Source organism: Puma concolor, chromosome A1 (assembly GCF_028749965.1).
Source record: "Puma concolor isolate L17-30 chromosome A1, mPumCon1.1.hap2, whole genome shotgun sequence".
Classification (NCBI taxonomy): Eukaryota; Metazoa; Chordata; class Mammalia; order Carnivora; family Felidae; genus Puma; species Puma concolor.
In genome coordinates, this window is record NC_141667.1 from 214,211,314 (window position 1) to 214,226,395 (window position 15,082).

A 15,082-nucleotide genomic window follows, 5' to 3' on the forward strand; every position below is an offset into this window, starting at 1 on the left:
TTTTTTTTTTAAACGTTTATTCATTTTTGAGAGACAGAGAGAGACACAGCATGAGGTGGGGGGGGAGGGGCAGAGAGAGAGGGAGACACAGAATCGGAAGCAGGATCCAGGCTCTGAGCCGTCAGCACAGAGCCCAAAGCCAGGCTTGAACCCGTGAACCGTGAGATCATGACCTGAGCCGAAGTTGGATGCTCAACCAACTGAGCCGCCCAGGCGCCCCTCTGCTCCTCATTCTTGAGGCTACAGCTCAAACATCACCCTTAACCAGAGGCTTTCTCTATTCTCATGGCTGTCAATCAGGTAGTCCCTTCTCTGGGCCCCTGTGGCACTTTGGTCCAGGGCTCAACGGTTGAATTGTAGTTATTTATGTACCTGTTTGTTCCCCCCACTACTACAATGACTGGCTCTTTTTCATTTTTGTGGGTATGGGTAGCACAGTGACCAGGAACTAGGAGCTGTCCGAAGAATATTTAACAGGGGAAGGAAACAAGGAAAGAAAGAAGGAAAGGGAGGAGGGGAGGGAGGCAAGGGAAAGGAGGAAGGGAAGAAGAGAGGGAGGGAGGGAGGGAAAGAGGGAGGATGGAGGAATCTGGTCAACATATTCTCCTAGATCCTAGGGACTCTTTATCTCCTTTTCAAGTCTTATCTCTGGCCAGGGGTAAAAATGATGACTAAAGGTAAGGAGAGGACCCGAAAGGTAGCGTCTGGAGGGTGTCTAGCTCTCCCAGGCTTCAATAGCCAGCCTAAAGACAAGCAACCGCCCTCTCTTCTCTGTAGAACAGAGTAAATGTTTTACTGAGAATCTCTTCTGTGCCAGATATGTGCCAAATGACCCTGGTATTTTTAAAAAGATGAATTAGACACAGTCCTTGGTAGTCTACACGTTAGTTATCCCAATGCTCTCCGGATAGCTCAGAGGCCATACTCTTTTCTCATATCAAAAAACTCCCCTTCTTCGTTAGTCTGGTTGTTTCCGAACTCTGGATGTCAAGGTCTGGAGAAGGCCCCAGTTTTCACATCACACTGAACCTGAATGTGGAAGTCAGGTGATCAGTCCCTTATTATTGTTCTTTGGTTTTTTTCTCCCCAAATCTGTTTCTTTTTTAAAAATTATGTCTATTTATTTATTTTGAGGTGGGGAGGGGCAGAGAGAGAGAGGGAGAGAGAGAGGATCCCAAGCAGGCTCTGTGCTGTCAGAGCCCAGACCTGAGCCCAGATCAAGAGTCTGACTCTTAACCTTAACCGAGTGAGCCGCTCCAAGATACTAATACTTGAAATGAATGACTTCTCTGCAGGGCTGTAGGGTTGGAGGAATAGAGAACGAGTGAACAGACAGCCCCATCACTGCTGGGACAGACAGGGAGAGGTGGCAGCCACCAGTCGGAGGACAGCATTCAGACGAGACCCCTCTGACCACTGAAGATACTACATTAGGAATAACGTAGTAAGGAAGACAAGACGGTGGTTGAGTCCCGGGAACCTCCCACACAGGGGCCAAAGACAAAATGACAATGGGGCAAGTCAACCTCCTCTTCCCCCTCCCTGTGCTTGCTCCGTGTGGAGGCCAAGGGCCAAAAGGGGGCTTCTCTTCCCTCCAAATCCACCCCCCTCCACGACCTGGTCACCACGGTGGGGGCTGCAGCAGTCACCCCTGCAGAGGGAGAAGAAGAGGCTGGAAGAAGGGACCGGAGAGGAGAGGCAGTGGCAGGTGGAACCTTAGGTAAGCTGACACTCCAAGCCCCCAGTGCGTGCTCCAAGGTCCCATCAGCCTTCAGCTGTAAAACAAATTAATTAAAACACAATTACTTCCAAGTCGGCACGGTCAAAGCCTTAATCCCCAAGCGCTGGCGGTTTGGTGATTAGGGGCCCGGTGAGACCGCGCTGCTCTCTGGCGCCCCGCGCCTGGCAGTGGCGGAGCCTCAGGCAAGGCAGCAAGGCGAGGCCCGCTAGGCTGATGGGCTGGGCTTGGTTCAGTCCCCCCCCCCGCCATTCCAAAGGCGACATTTGAGCTGGAGTTTCTAGTCCCAGTGTCAAAGAACGTCCATTAGGTTCCCTGCCTCTGATCTTCTGGTTCAGCCTCCTCCACCCTCCCTTTGTAGGGAGACCTGGATAGTCTATCTTTGCCTTGCTTTTTAGCTGACCACCCCCCGTTGGGAGGAAGGGTTTGCCACTGATGTTCTAGGGCTAAAGTCATTAGGCTAAGTGAAAATAAACAGTAATAAATCCTGCCTCAGGCGCTGGGGTCACATGCTGGCATTAGGGAGCCATTTACATCTATCTATATTTTTTACCGAGAGTTACAGTGGCAGAGGAACATTATTCACATGCCTTTGTTTGACACACATTTTATTAGACACAGGATCACTGAAAAGCATTAGCCTCTAGTCCGCTTTAACCCCTCTGTTGCCATCCAGCTGGTGCTAACTTCACCTTCAGGGAGTGCCTCATTTAGACTGTTTTTTTGCTTTTTGCTTTTTGTTTTTAATTTTAGTTCTGATTCACTGTTAAAAATGGCTCCTCAAAATAAATTTCCACTGAAGAGGGTTGCATTTTTCCAGTTATAAGAAGAAACTTATATCTGACTTCAAAGGTGCAACAAGTGATACATAATATAATTTAGATTCACAGATATATTGCATTTTGCATGAAATTGCATGGTTCCCTTTAATAGAACTGTAAACTTTTAACTTTTACAAATATTGTCTAAGTAATTTCTTATGATTGTATATTTTGTCTAAAATTACAATATTAGCTATGATGTATTATTTAAATTCTTAATAGAATTGAGGCGGTTCATTTTACTTTTTTTCCAGCTTTATTGAGATATTATTGACATAGAACATATGTAAGCTTAAGGTATACAAATGTGATGATTTCATACATGTATATATTGATTTGATTACTAAGATCTTTTAAAATTAATAGAGTTACTTGGATGATTCAAATATGTTTTAAAAATTACAGTCAGCAGGGCGCCTGGGTGGCGCAGTCGGTTAAGCGTCCGACTTCAGCCAGGTCACGATCTCGCGGTCCAGGAGTTCGAGCCCCGCATCAGGCTCTGGGCTGATGGCTCAGAGCCTGGAGCCTGTTTCCGATTCTGTGTCTCCCTCTCTCTCTGCCCCTCCCCCGTTCATGCTCTGTCTCTCTCTGTCCCAAAAATAAATAAACGTTGGAAAAAAAAATTAAAAAAAAAAATTACACAGTCAAACCGCATCAAGTTCCTTAAAAAGTCCATATCCTGGGGCACCTGGGTGGCTCAGTCGGTTGAGCATCCAGCTCTTGATTGCTGCTTAGGTCATGATCTTGCAGTTTGTGGGATCGAGCCCCATATTGGGCTCTGTGCTGACAGAGTGGAGCCTGCTTGGGATTTTCTCTCTCTCTCTGCCCCTCCCCTGCTCACGCGTGTGTGTGCACGCACATATGCTCTCTCTCACAATAAATAAATAAGTAAACATTAAGAAAAAGTTGCTAAAAAAAAATCCATATCCTTTGACAGAGAAATTGTATCCCAGAGAAATCACAATGGAAGGTAAAAAAGATGGTCACCAAAAAGTTGTTATTTACAATCGCAAAACACTGAAAGTAACTTAGTTATCCAACAGAAGAATCATTACATAAATGATGGTATTTTAAAAAAAAAATTTTTTTTTTTTTGGGGCGCCTGGGTGGCGCAGTCGGTTAAGCGTCCGACTTCAGCCAGGTCACGATCTCGCGGTCCGTGAGTTCGAGCCCCGTGTCAGGCTCTGGGCTGATGGCTCAGAGCCTGGAGCCTGTTTCCGATTCTGTGTCTTCCTCTCTCTCTGCCCCTCCCCCGTTCATGCTCTGTCTCTCTCTGCCCCCAAAATAAATAAACGTTGAAAAAAAAAAAATAAAAAAAAAAAAATTTTTTTTTTTAACATTTATTCACTTTTGAGAGTGACACAGACAGGGCATGAGTGGGGGAAAGGCAGAGAGAGTGGGAGATACAGAATCAAAAAAAGGGTCCAGGCTCTTTACCTTCCTTCCCTCCCTCTTTCCTTATCAACTTATTACTGGTATGGACACACGAGTTTTTCAATGGTTTGTAATTCATTGATGCACTCACTTAGCTGTTACACAATTCAAACTCAACATGTCCACAATGGAACTCTCAGTTTCCCACTACAAACAAATGAACCCCCCCCCCAACTTCATCTTAGTCTTCCTGTCCTAGGAAATGTCACCATCAGCCCCCCAGCTACTCAAGCCAGAAACTGAGATGTCATCCTCAATTCTTGCCTTTCTCTCAGCCTCTACACCTAATTCATATGCAAGTTCTGTTGGGTCGACCTTCAAAATACATCTTGAGCTGTCAGCACAGAGCCCGACACGGGGCTCGAACTCACAGACCACGAGATCATGACCTGAGCTGAAGTCGGACGCTTAACTGGCTAAGCCACCCAGGCGCCCCTACATAAATGACTGTATTACAAAAACAATACAGCGTCAAGTGAGGTATAGGCTTTAACAGTCAACTAGATCTGAAATGTAGCTCTTTGCTTGCTAATTCTGTGACCTGGGGCAATTAGGTTTTTCATCTAATGTATTATTTAACTATTGCTACATAAAAAACTGCCCCCAAACTCAGTGGCTTAAACCATCACTCATTAATTTTCATAGCTCCCATGTGTGTTGGCTGGAGTTGGCCCCATGGAGACAGGGCTGGCCTGGGTTCCTCTACACCTCCTTGCATCTGGCCCTGGTCCTCTGGTCACTCACCCTTCGTGCTTATCCTACTGGCATAGACATGCATGTGCTTCACATGGTGATAGAAAAGGCACAAGAGGGAAACGTGAAAACTCGTAAGGCGAGGTTGCATTGTAATTCTTTTGGGCTAAAGCAGGTCACATTGACCAAACCTGAAGTCAAGGCATTTATTTATTTATTTATTTTTTAATTTTTTTTTTAACCTTTATTTATTTTTGAGACAGAGAGAGACAGAGCATGAATGGGGGAGGGGCAGAGAGAGAGGGAAACACAGAACCGAAGGCAGGCTCCAGGCTCTGAGCCATCAGCCCAGAGCCCGACGCGGGGCTCGAACCCACGGACCGCGAGATCATGACCTGAGCTGAAGTCGGACGCTTAACCGACTGAGCCACCCAGGCGCCCCGAAGTCAAGGCATTTAAAAAAAAAAAAAAAATCACACAGTTAAGGTTTAGACTCCACAGCACGGATTCTCAACCCCTACACTACTGACCTTTTGGAGCTGATAGTTCTTTCACGTAAGGGGCTATCCTATGAATCATTAGATGTTTTCGCAGCCTCCCCAGCCGCTACAACCTAGATGTCAGAAGCACCTCCACAATTGTGATCACCAAAAAATGTCTCCAGACAAATGTCCCCTAGGGGGCAAAATTGGCCCCTGGTTGAGAACTGCTACTCTGTAGGGAGGGATGAAGAGAGGGGAACAGTAATTGAGGCTGCGACGGGGAGGGGTATAACCTTGTTGATGATGGCGAGATTAAATTGTTTTTATATTGTTTTTCAAGTGATTGGATTCAATTGCTGCTCTCTTAGTAAGTACTTAATACATACTGGCTTCTGTAATTTTACTTATTTTTTTTTTCAACGTTTATTTATTTTTGGGACAGAGAGAGACAGAGCATGAACGGGTGAGGGGCACAGAGAGAGGGAGACACAGAATCGGAAACAGGCTCCAGGCTCTGAGCCATCAGCCCAGAGCCCCACGCGGGGCTCGAACTCCCGGACCGCGAGATCGTGACCTGGCTGAAGTCGGACGCTTAACCGACTGCGCCACCCAGGCGCCCCTGGCTTCTGTAATTTTATAACCATATACTGTAGTCACTGAAAGATTTCTGAAGGATGTCTAATATCATGGGAAAATGTATAAATATGTATTTCAGTGAGAAAGGATTTGAAAGGATATATGTATCAAGAAAACAAGTTTGTAAATAATATGAATGTGAATGTGAGTGTGAATCCTTAGGAAGAAGAATAGACAATAAACCATTAAAAGGTGATTTTCTATTGGGGTGTAATTAGGAGTGATTTCTCATTTTCTTCGTATTTTTGTTCGCCCCCCCGCCCCAATTTCTCATGGCGAGACTGCATTTATTTTTTAGGTCAGAAAACAAGTGTCACACACAATCACATACAACATAAAATTTATTTAAGATTCTCCAACCTGACTCTTCTCTCCTCCCCACACTTCCTTCGAATAAGAAGAGCCCTTTAAAAATCACCCTGTTTGCTTTGGTCTTTCAGAGAGAGTACTGTTATAGGCAGTCAGCAATGCAGTTCCTGATTTCATTTCTTGCAGTGAAAATCTCTTCTAGGGGCGCCTGGGTGGCTCAGTCAGTTAAGCGTCTGACTTTGGCTCAAGTCATGATCTCATGGTCCGTGAGTTCAAGCCCCGTGCCAGGTTCTGTGCTGACAGCTCAGAGCCTGGAGCCTGCTTCGGACTCTGTGTCTCCTTCTCTCTCTGCCCCTCCCCTGCTCATTCATTCTCTCTCTCTCTCTCTCTCTCTCCCCCCAAAATAGGTGAACATTAAAACAAATTTTTAAAAAATCCCTTCTAGAGGCAAGAATGTATTAATTTGGGGAAGATTTTTAAAATATAAAAATATTTAAGTATTGGAAATTAGGTGGGGAGGCAGATTTACATACTCCAGCTGGAATTACAAACTCCCAAATCTTTCCAGAAGGCGGTTAGTCAGTCTTTTAAAGTGTTCACACATAACATTTCCATTTCTAAGTATATCTCTTTTAAGTAAATTATCCAGAGATGTATATAAAAACTGCTTAATAAAGATGTTCTCAATCTGTTTTGCAATGCTACATGTTGGGGTCGCTTGTAACAGTAGCGTAGTCTGAATCATAACAAAAGGTAAGTTGGCATCAGAAATAGTATCCTGCAGGAGTAACAAAACCCTAAACTCTATCACTGCAACAAGCGTGTGGTCTTTTAACAATTGTGTTAAAATGTATTGTGCTTAAGATCGATCCTTTAACAATCCTGGGATCGGCAGCGAGGAAACAGATATTGCCAGCTGAGAAGCTGGTGACCTTTATGAAATCACAGCAGAACATTTGGTAAAACTGGTCCCCGTTGATGACTTTGAAGGCAGGTTTACATGCTTCCCAGGCTTGGAGCTCTGGGGGAAACAGTGAGACAAAATCAGAATGTTGATTTCCATTGGCTGTCCCTTGCTGCTTTCAGTAGGCAATGAGGAAGGCAGAGATGACGTTGGGCAAGAATATGTCAGTTTGCCAGTGGAGATGAAAGGAAATCCAGGTTGGACAAGGATGTCCCCCCTCACCTGGGACCACAGTCTGACCTGACTGGCAGTCCAGTACTTTAGACCTCATGGAGCTGGGAAACTGGACTGCTTCAGTACCACAAACATAAAGAGAGAATAACTGTGTCTATGGCCTTTCTCCGGGGCCTGCTAACGGAACCATAGGAGGCAACCACAGGCAAATACAGAATCAGGGACATTGTCTTCTCATCTGAGCCTGTTATTTCAGATGGCCTCCAAGTTGCAACTGAGTTAGAGAGAAATAGTCCAGGCAGCTCATCAATAGATGAGCAAACAAATGAGTGTTCACAAACTTAAGATTTATGCAGAAAAGACCTCTGGTTATCCTTGCATGTTTATGGAAATGACTGGTAGCCAAGTAGTCCAGAAAACTGCTAAGAATTTTGAAAGTACTATGTGATCAAAGAAACCACAGACCTGGCCTGCAAAAGCTTGTAATTTTCTGATCCCTAAAGCAACCCCCGGGGAAAGTCGTGCATCCCCAAGGAAAGCATGCTCTTCTACACTCACTGTAGCCGTGGCCACAGAACTTAATGGGCAAGCAGTCTCTGAGAGGTCAGTGGACAAAAGACTTTCTCCCAGACGGGAGAACTGGTGTTTACAGACCAAGGAATTTTCTTCGTTGGCTCTGGCAGACTTGTCACAGATCCTTCCCAGTGAGACGTCATCTTTCTCTAGGACCACAGCAGTCCCGTCTCCCATTCACCTTTTTTTCCAAAATAGGAGTTTTTACTGCGGCTCTCCTGTTTGACTCCACTGTTGGACAGTAAGGATGCGGAAGGCACCAGAAATCATACCTGTTCGTTTGTAGGTCTTCAGACCCAGGAAACTTCAACCCTGATGGAGACGATTTGATGTCACCTGGAAATCTTAAACTGTGAATTGGATTTAGTAACTGGGTGGCTCCTTTAGACAGTCCTTGAGGGCAGGAGTGGGTATGTTCTACGTATGTTTAGGAAGGCACAGATGAGTAACTGGGGGACTCGAGACAGAGGCTGGCACTGTCCTCAGTGTTCAGTCCTCCTTGCACTTAGTAAAAGCTCTCCCATGCTATGGTTTTGCAAGATATATGGCTGGCCAATGGGTGACCCACTTTTCCCAGCCTCCCTTATAACTAAGTGTAGCCACGTGGTTGAATTTTGGCAAATGACACGTGGGCAGAAAAGAAGTAAGCCACTATCGGGGCCCATGCTTAAAAGAGGAAGCTGTTTGCTTTCCATCTGGTCTGTTTCTCCTTCCCTTTGGCTGGAATGTGATGGGTGGCTACCAGGCCTGCTTCACCCACCTGGATTAGAGCGATGCCCTGGGAGATGTGGCACAAGAGAGCAAGACTGGGTCCCTGGGCAGCCTCAGTGGCAGAGCTACCTGGGGACCCCAGGAACCCCTGTCCACCTCTGCATTTATCTATGAGACAGCAGAAAGCTTGTATCTTGATGGAGCCATCATGTTTTGGGGTCTTTGTATGGTAGTTTCAATCTACCCTAAAAACTCAGTTGTGCAGGTAAAAAACAGAACACAACAAACCAGCGAGCGCATTATAATCTCAAATTATTTGCTTCTTAATTTTTATTTTCTTTATGTATTTTTAAGGTTTTTAAAAAATGTTTTATTTATTTTTGAGAGAGAGAGACAGAGTACTAGTGGGGGAGGGGGCAGAGAGAGGGAGACAGAATCGGAAGCAGGCTCCAGGCTCGGAGCTGTCCACACAGAGCCTGATGTGGGGCTTGAATTTGTGAACCACAAGATCATGACCTGGGCTGAAGTCGGAAGTTTAACTGATTGAGACACCCAGGTACCCCTAAATTTTTATTTATTTATTTTGAGAGAGAGAGAGAAAGAGAGAGAGAGCACTCACAAGTTGGGGAGGGGGAGGGAGAAGGAGAGACAAACCCAAGCAGGATCCCACCATCAGTGCACAGCCTTGATTTAGGGCTCAAACTCACGAACTGAGAGTTCATGACCTGAGCTGGGATCAACAGTCAGATGCTTAACTGACTGTGCCACCCAGGTGCCCCTCAAAAACAATTTTTGTAAAGGCATGTGTGCGTAGAAAAAACCCCTGAAAAGCTAAGTACTGCAACATCTATTTCTGAAGAGTGATAACTACGAATAGCTGTATTTTCTTCCTTGTGTTTTTCCATATTTTCCATTTTTCTACTTTGTGTATACATTATTTTTATGATTAAGGCACCAACATGTGCTATTTTCTTTTAAAGATAAGTGAGCATGGATCCCTCATTTCTCTTCCTCACATTTAACTACTAATATTTTGTTCAATAGCCACAGTTTTTTCAGAGCTAGGAGCGTTAGACCAAATAAATGCTCCGAAGAAGCTCTGAGTGCTTTTTCTTATCTTTTAATGCCATAAGACCTGTTCAACACTTGGTTGACATCTATCAAAAATACTTCAAATTTCATGGAAAACTAGAAGAATAATTACCAGTGATTCCCATAGCTTCTGAAAAGGCCCTTGTACAGCTGCTAAAAAGCACCCCAAGACCAACTGAGTGGGCAGTTAGCCACAGGGAGGAAAAATGGCCCATTGAAGAACCTGACTGCATTTTCTTCCTTTCTAGAAGCCACTTTGGCAAACATGCTTTTTACACTTTACATGCATTGGTTTGATCGATTTTAAATACGCTTACAACAACCTGCTCAAAATCTTCTTGCTCTCTTCCTATACCCAGCCATCCAACAGATAAGTTGATTCCAGGTGACACATCTCTTCCTCCCTCCCTCCCCTGCACTGTGTCCCTTCTGCCCTGGTTCCAGCGTAGGCCACTTGTATCCCTCACTGATGACCATAATAGCACCTGGCCTCCCTGCCTGGCCTCCTTCCTCCTCTTACATGCACTCTCCTCTTTACTGCAGTCAGAGTCGTCCTCTTAAAAGACAGATCTGATTCCATCACTGCTCTACCTAATGGTTTCTGGTGCTTTTCGGGTCAAGTCTAATGACAGACCCTTCATGATCCAAAAAGTGCCTCTATCTGCAATCTCTTCCCCAGACATGATTCCCCGCCCTCTTCATCCGGCAAACACACTGTATCTGGTCCTCAATGAGTCAGCTACACCGAATTTCTTTTTCACTAACAGACCTTAATTTTTAGAGCAATTTCAGGTTTACAGAAAAACTGAGCAGAATGTACCGAGAGTTCCCAGATACTCCTAACTACTATCCCCAACACACAGTTTCTCTTGTTATTAACATGCGCATTAGTGTAGTTCACTTTTATAATTGGTGAACCGGGGCGCCTGGGTGGTGCAGTTGGTTAAGCGTCCGACTTCAGCCAGGTCACGATCTCGCGGTCCGTGAGTTCGAGCCCCGCGTCAGGCTCTGGGCTGATGGCTCAGAGCCTGGAGCCTGTTTCCGATTCTGTGTCTCCCTCTCTCTCTGCCCCTCCCCCGTTCATGCTCTGTCTCTCTCTGTCCCAAAAATAAATAAACGTTGAAAAAAGAAAATTTAAAAAAAAAAATATAATTGGTGAACCAATTTTCATACATTATTATTAATTAAAGTCCACAGTTTATATTAGGGTTCACTCTTTGTGTTGTATATTCTATGAGTTTTGGCAAATGTACAAAGACATGTATCCACCATTAAATTATTATACAGGATAGATGCACTGACCTGAATCCCTCCATTTAATCCTTCCCTTCCCTTCAGTTCCTGGCAACCAATGATCTTTTCTATCCCCATATTTTTGCCTTTTTCAGAATGTCACATAGTTAGATCGTATGCTATGTGGTTTCCTTTGCTTAGTATTATGAATTTAAGGTTCTTCCAGGCCTTTTTATGGCTTGTTAGCTCATTTCTTTTTATTGCCACATAATATACCATGTATAGATGTACCACAGTGTGTTTATCCAGTCTCCTTTTTAGTTTTGGTGATTATGAATAGAACTACTATAAACATTCATGTGTAGGGTTTTTGTAGTCATATTTTCACCTACTGAGTATCTTTTATTTTCTCAAATGTCCTTTTGTTGGGTCCCTTATCTCTGGTCCTCCAAATATGCTGTTCCAATATCCTAGAACACGCTTCCATCTTTTGTGATCTGGGTAACTCCTATATACTCATCAGGCTGCAATCTAGAGATCATTCCCCCCTGAGAAGTCTGCCCTATCCCCTCCACCTTCCCACCTTCCACTAGGTTAGATATGTCTCCTATGTGCTTCTGCAATATTCTACCTACCCCTAGCCTAGCATGGATTGTCCTCAACAGAAAATCTCTGTTTATTTCTCTCTATCCTGTAATTGACTCTGGGCTCACTGAGGTCAGTGACCAGGTATGCCTTGCTCATCATTGGATCTCAGCCATATAGCATAGCCCTGAGACATAGTAGGGGCTCAGTAAATATTTATTAAATAAATAGCCACTAGTCTTGCGCTGCCTAATCTCATAGAAGTATTATATATATGTAATAGACAGTAATACATTATGGTAATATACCATATGTATATTACTACTATATGGTAGTAATATATTATGTATCTATATTATAGTATTATAGTATATAATATATATGTATAATTATAGTATATAATATATATGTAATTATAAGTATTACATATATATTATACATAGGAGTAACATATATTATAAAATGCATGTAATACATAATATAAATATATATAAAAGATTATATTTTATAAAATAAGAGAATTTTATGTTGTTTGGTAACTGTTCTGAAGTCATCGTGGTCTTTATTTCTTTCATATTCTGTATTCCAGCCTTGGTATGCATAAGGGATTAAGGACTGTTGCTGACTAACCAAGAGTTGTACTTTCTAATTTCTTTAGACAAAAATAATCCTGATTGTTTGCTTCTTCTCCCCAGAATATTTCACCCAGTGAACATTTTTATTGTCTTTGATCACCACCCTAAGTCCAGAGATGTTGTTCCCGACGAATAGCTTCACCGTGTGGTTACAATAATAGAATTGCTATCATTTATTGAGAGCATTGGAGTCAGGTGTCGTGCTGGGTACCTTCAAAGGAATTCAATATGTGTTACCAGTAATCCACTGGGTTCATAAAGATCCCCGAAGACCCAGGGAAACAGCATGGTCCCTGTTTCTAAATGTAGAAAAGAAAAAATCCTAAAGTTTTAAAAATTCAATTTATTTAAACAAAAACAGTTCACCCAGTTTTCAGCAATTTGCTTAGACTCACCTAGTTGGGAAGAGATCATAACAGAGAATGACGCAACGCATGTGAGTTTTGGCTGGTGTAACCCATCACACTTCATTCATTCTCTCACCTGCTCAGTAATTGATCCTTTTGGAGAACCACTCTACTGACAGCCATTACAACTGACTCTTAATTCCTATGATGATACTACCAGGTAGATTTTATGTCTTCTATTTTTTTTTCAGATAAAAAAAGGGCAACTTAGAGGCATTAAATAATGCTAATATCACAAAACCATCCAGGTCCCAAGAATTTCAAGGGTCTATAAATTAAAGGGCCATATTGTCTTTACATCTTCACCATCCCATTGTGCTGTGCTGCCTTAAGAGACATTATTCAATCTTCAATAACACCATGGAACTCACAGGGATCATCACTGAACTGTAAATCACGGCTAGGATGAAGGCTGAAAGGAGGATGCCAAAGAAATGAAGGCATCTTACTCTCTTCAGGAACTGACAAAATGGTTCTATAGATAGAAGTCACATGTAAAGAACACACTAGAATATATGCCAGCATGGTGTATGAACAACATACCACATGGCCACACATACTCATAGCATAAGCCCATATATATATGGAGGGAGGACCCAGTCTATGTCATACATAACTATGTTTCGCCTCTCCTCTAAGCAAACTCAGATATTGAACTTGGGTTTTTTGTATTTGTTTGGCACAACCACTGCCTCGACGAGGGCCACTTTAAAGTGAAAGCGGTTGGGCACTCCACTGAGTTGTTTGCACTACGGAACAAGGAGAGGGGCTCACCTGGGTGATGTCTGGGGGACCTCAGACCAGCGTCTTTCATTTGGTCTGCGTCAGCACACCGCTACATTCTTAGGTAGGCTGTCAAATGTCATCAACGCTTTGTTATACTACGATGCTGTGTTATAACTAAAAATATATCCTGTAACAGTGATGACCATCAGCGGGAGCACCGTGCTGTATCTGTTGTGTGCCTACGTGTTGTGCAGGGCATAATGTACTCCAGAGATACAAGGGACAGCAGAACAAGGCAACATCGAAGCAAGTCCAGGGCTCTTTGGAGTACGTGTGAAATTTGTTCTCTTGGTCAGGGCAACAGCCGTTCTGTCCAAACAGGGACTGATCCAAGGCTGAAGCTTTGCCAGGTGAACAGTATAGGAACTGTGGGGACTCTTAACTGGAATCCGTGAAACACTGAAATAATCTAGTATTGATGATATCTAAATGCCTTCTGACTTAATTAGTACAGTTTTTAATCCTAACATCCCTTTAAGTGACCTCCCAAAATTCTGTTCTTGGAGAAAAGGTGTCACAGCCGCAAAAGGAGTTGAAAGTTACTGTTTCAGCCTGATAAAGCAGGCAGAGCTTCTTTATGCTGGTTTGGAGTACAGATTTTGAAGTCAAACAGTTCAAATTTGCCTCTCTTGCAACTACTTCCCACCCTGAGCAGTGCTGTCATTGTCACCCTCTGTGTTGCTTGGAGGCCTAAGTGATGCAATGCACACAAAGCATTTTGCACCACCCTGGCAAACGGTAGATGTTAGTTCTCAAGCAGTCTCGATTCCTGAACACGTAGACAGAGGAATGAAATGGGACGAGGTTAGGCCAAAGCTCGAGCACCAGTGGGAACTTCTCCTCAGGCCTTGAAGACTCTGGTCTGGTTTGTGATCACCTCTCCCCAGCTAAATGAGGTCGAGCAAATCACTGAAAACGTCAGGATGTTTCTTTTCTACGTTCAGAGACAAGGACCACGCTGTTTCCCTGGTGCTCCAAGAATCTTTATGAGCCGAGTGGACTACTGGTACCACACGTTGAATGCTTGTGAAGGCATCTTACAAGAGTGAAAATGTCTGCAGGATTTCTCTCTAATGGCAGGAACGAAAGCGAGGAACTCTGTGTGCTGCCCTCCACACGGCAGCCCCAAGTGCTTGTGTCTTTGACTAGAGAAAACCGCAGGGTGTAAATGTTCTGCGTGAGCCACTTGCATGCACATCTAGAAATCACGGCAAAAGAATAAACTTCTCACATGTGGTCCTTAGTCTTTCATCAATAATTTTAGCTTTGGCCCTGTCAGACTCAATGGCCTGGCTGTAAGTATAGTTTTGCAGGCAAGCTAGTTCTGGTTCAAGTGGCAATAAATCACTGATAAGCACAAGGGAACTCAGCTTTCTTCCCGGAGCCTGGTCTCAAATCATGTCTTAGCACACGCCCCCAAACTGGCGTATTTTAGCTGACTGCCAAAAAAAGGGAATATACCAGAAAGTCAATTGGCCTCTGACCTCCTCAGTGATGAAATCTCGGCTTCTAATGACTTTCATTTGAAGCTTGAAGAAGAAAATAAATGTGAACAGAAAATACAATAACATAAAGATTGGCCATGCAAGAGAATTCCTTCTCGGCTATCTTCAATAGTTCATTTATCTCTCACTGCGTGCCCACCATTCAGAGAAAGAAAACTATAGATTGCAACTTCTTCAGGTTCAGTGCTTCCGGCTTCTTACCTCTTGTTTACAGGGGCAGAAGAGAATTTAAGTGGCTGAGCAACCGCCTCTGGTAGACAAATGTTTATATAGACTATCTGAAAATTAGACATTATGAGCTATC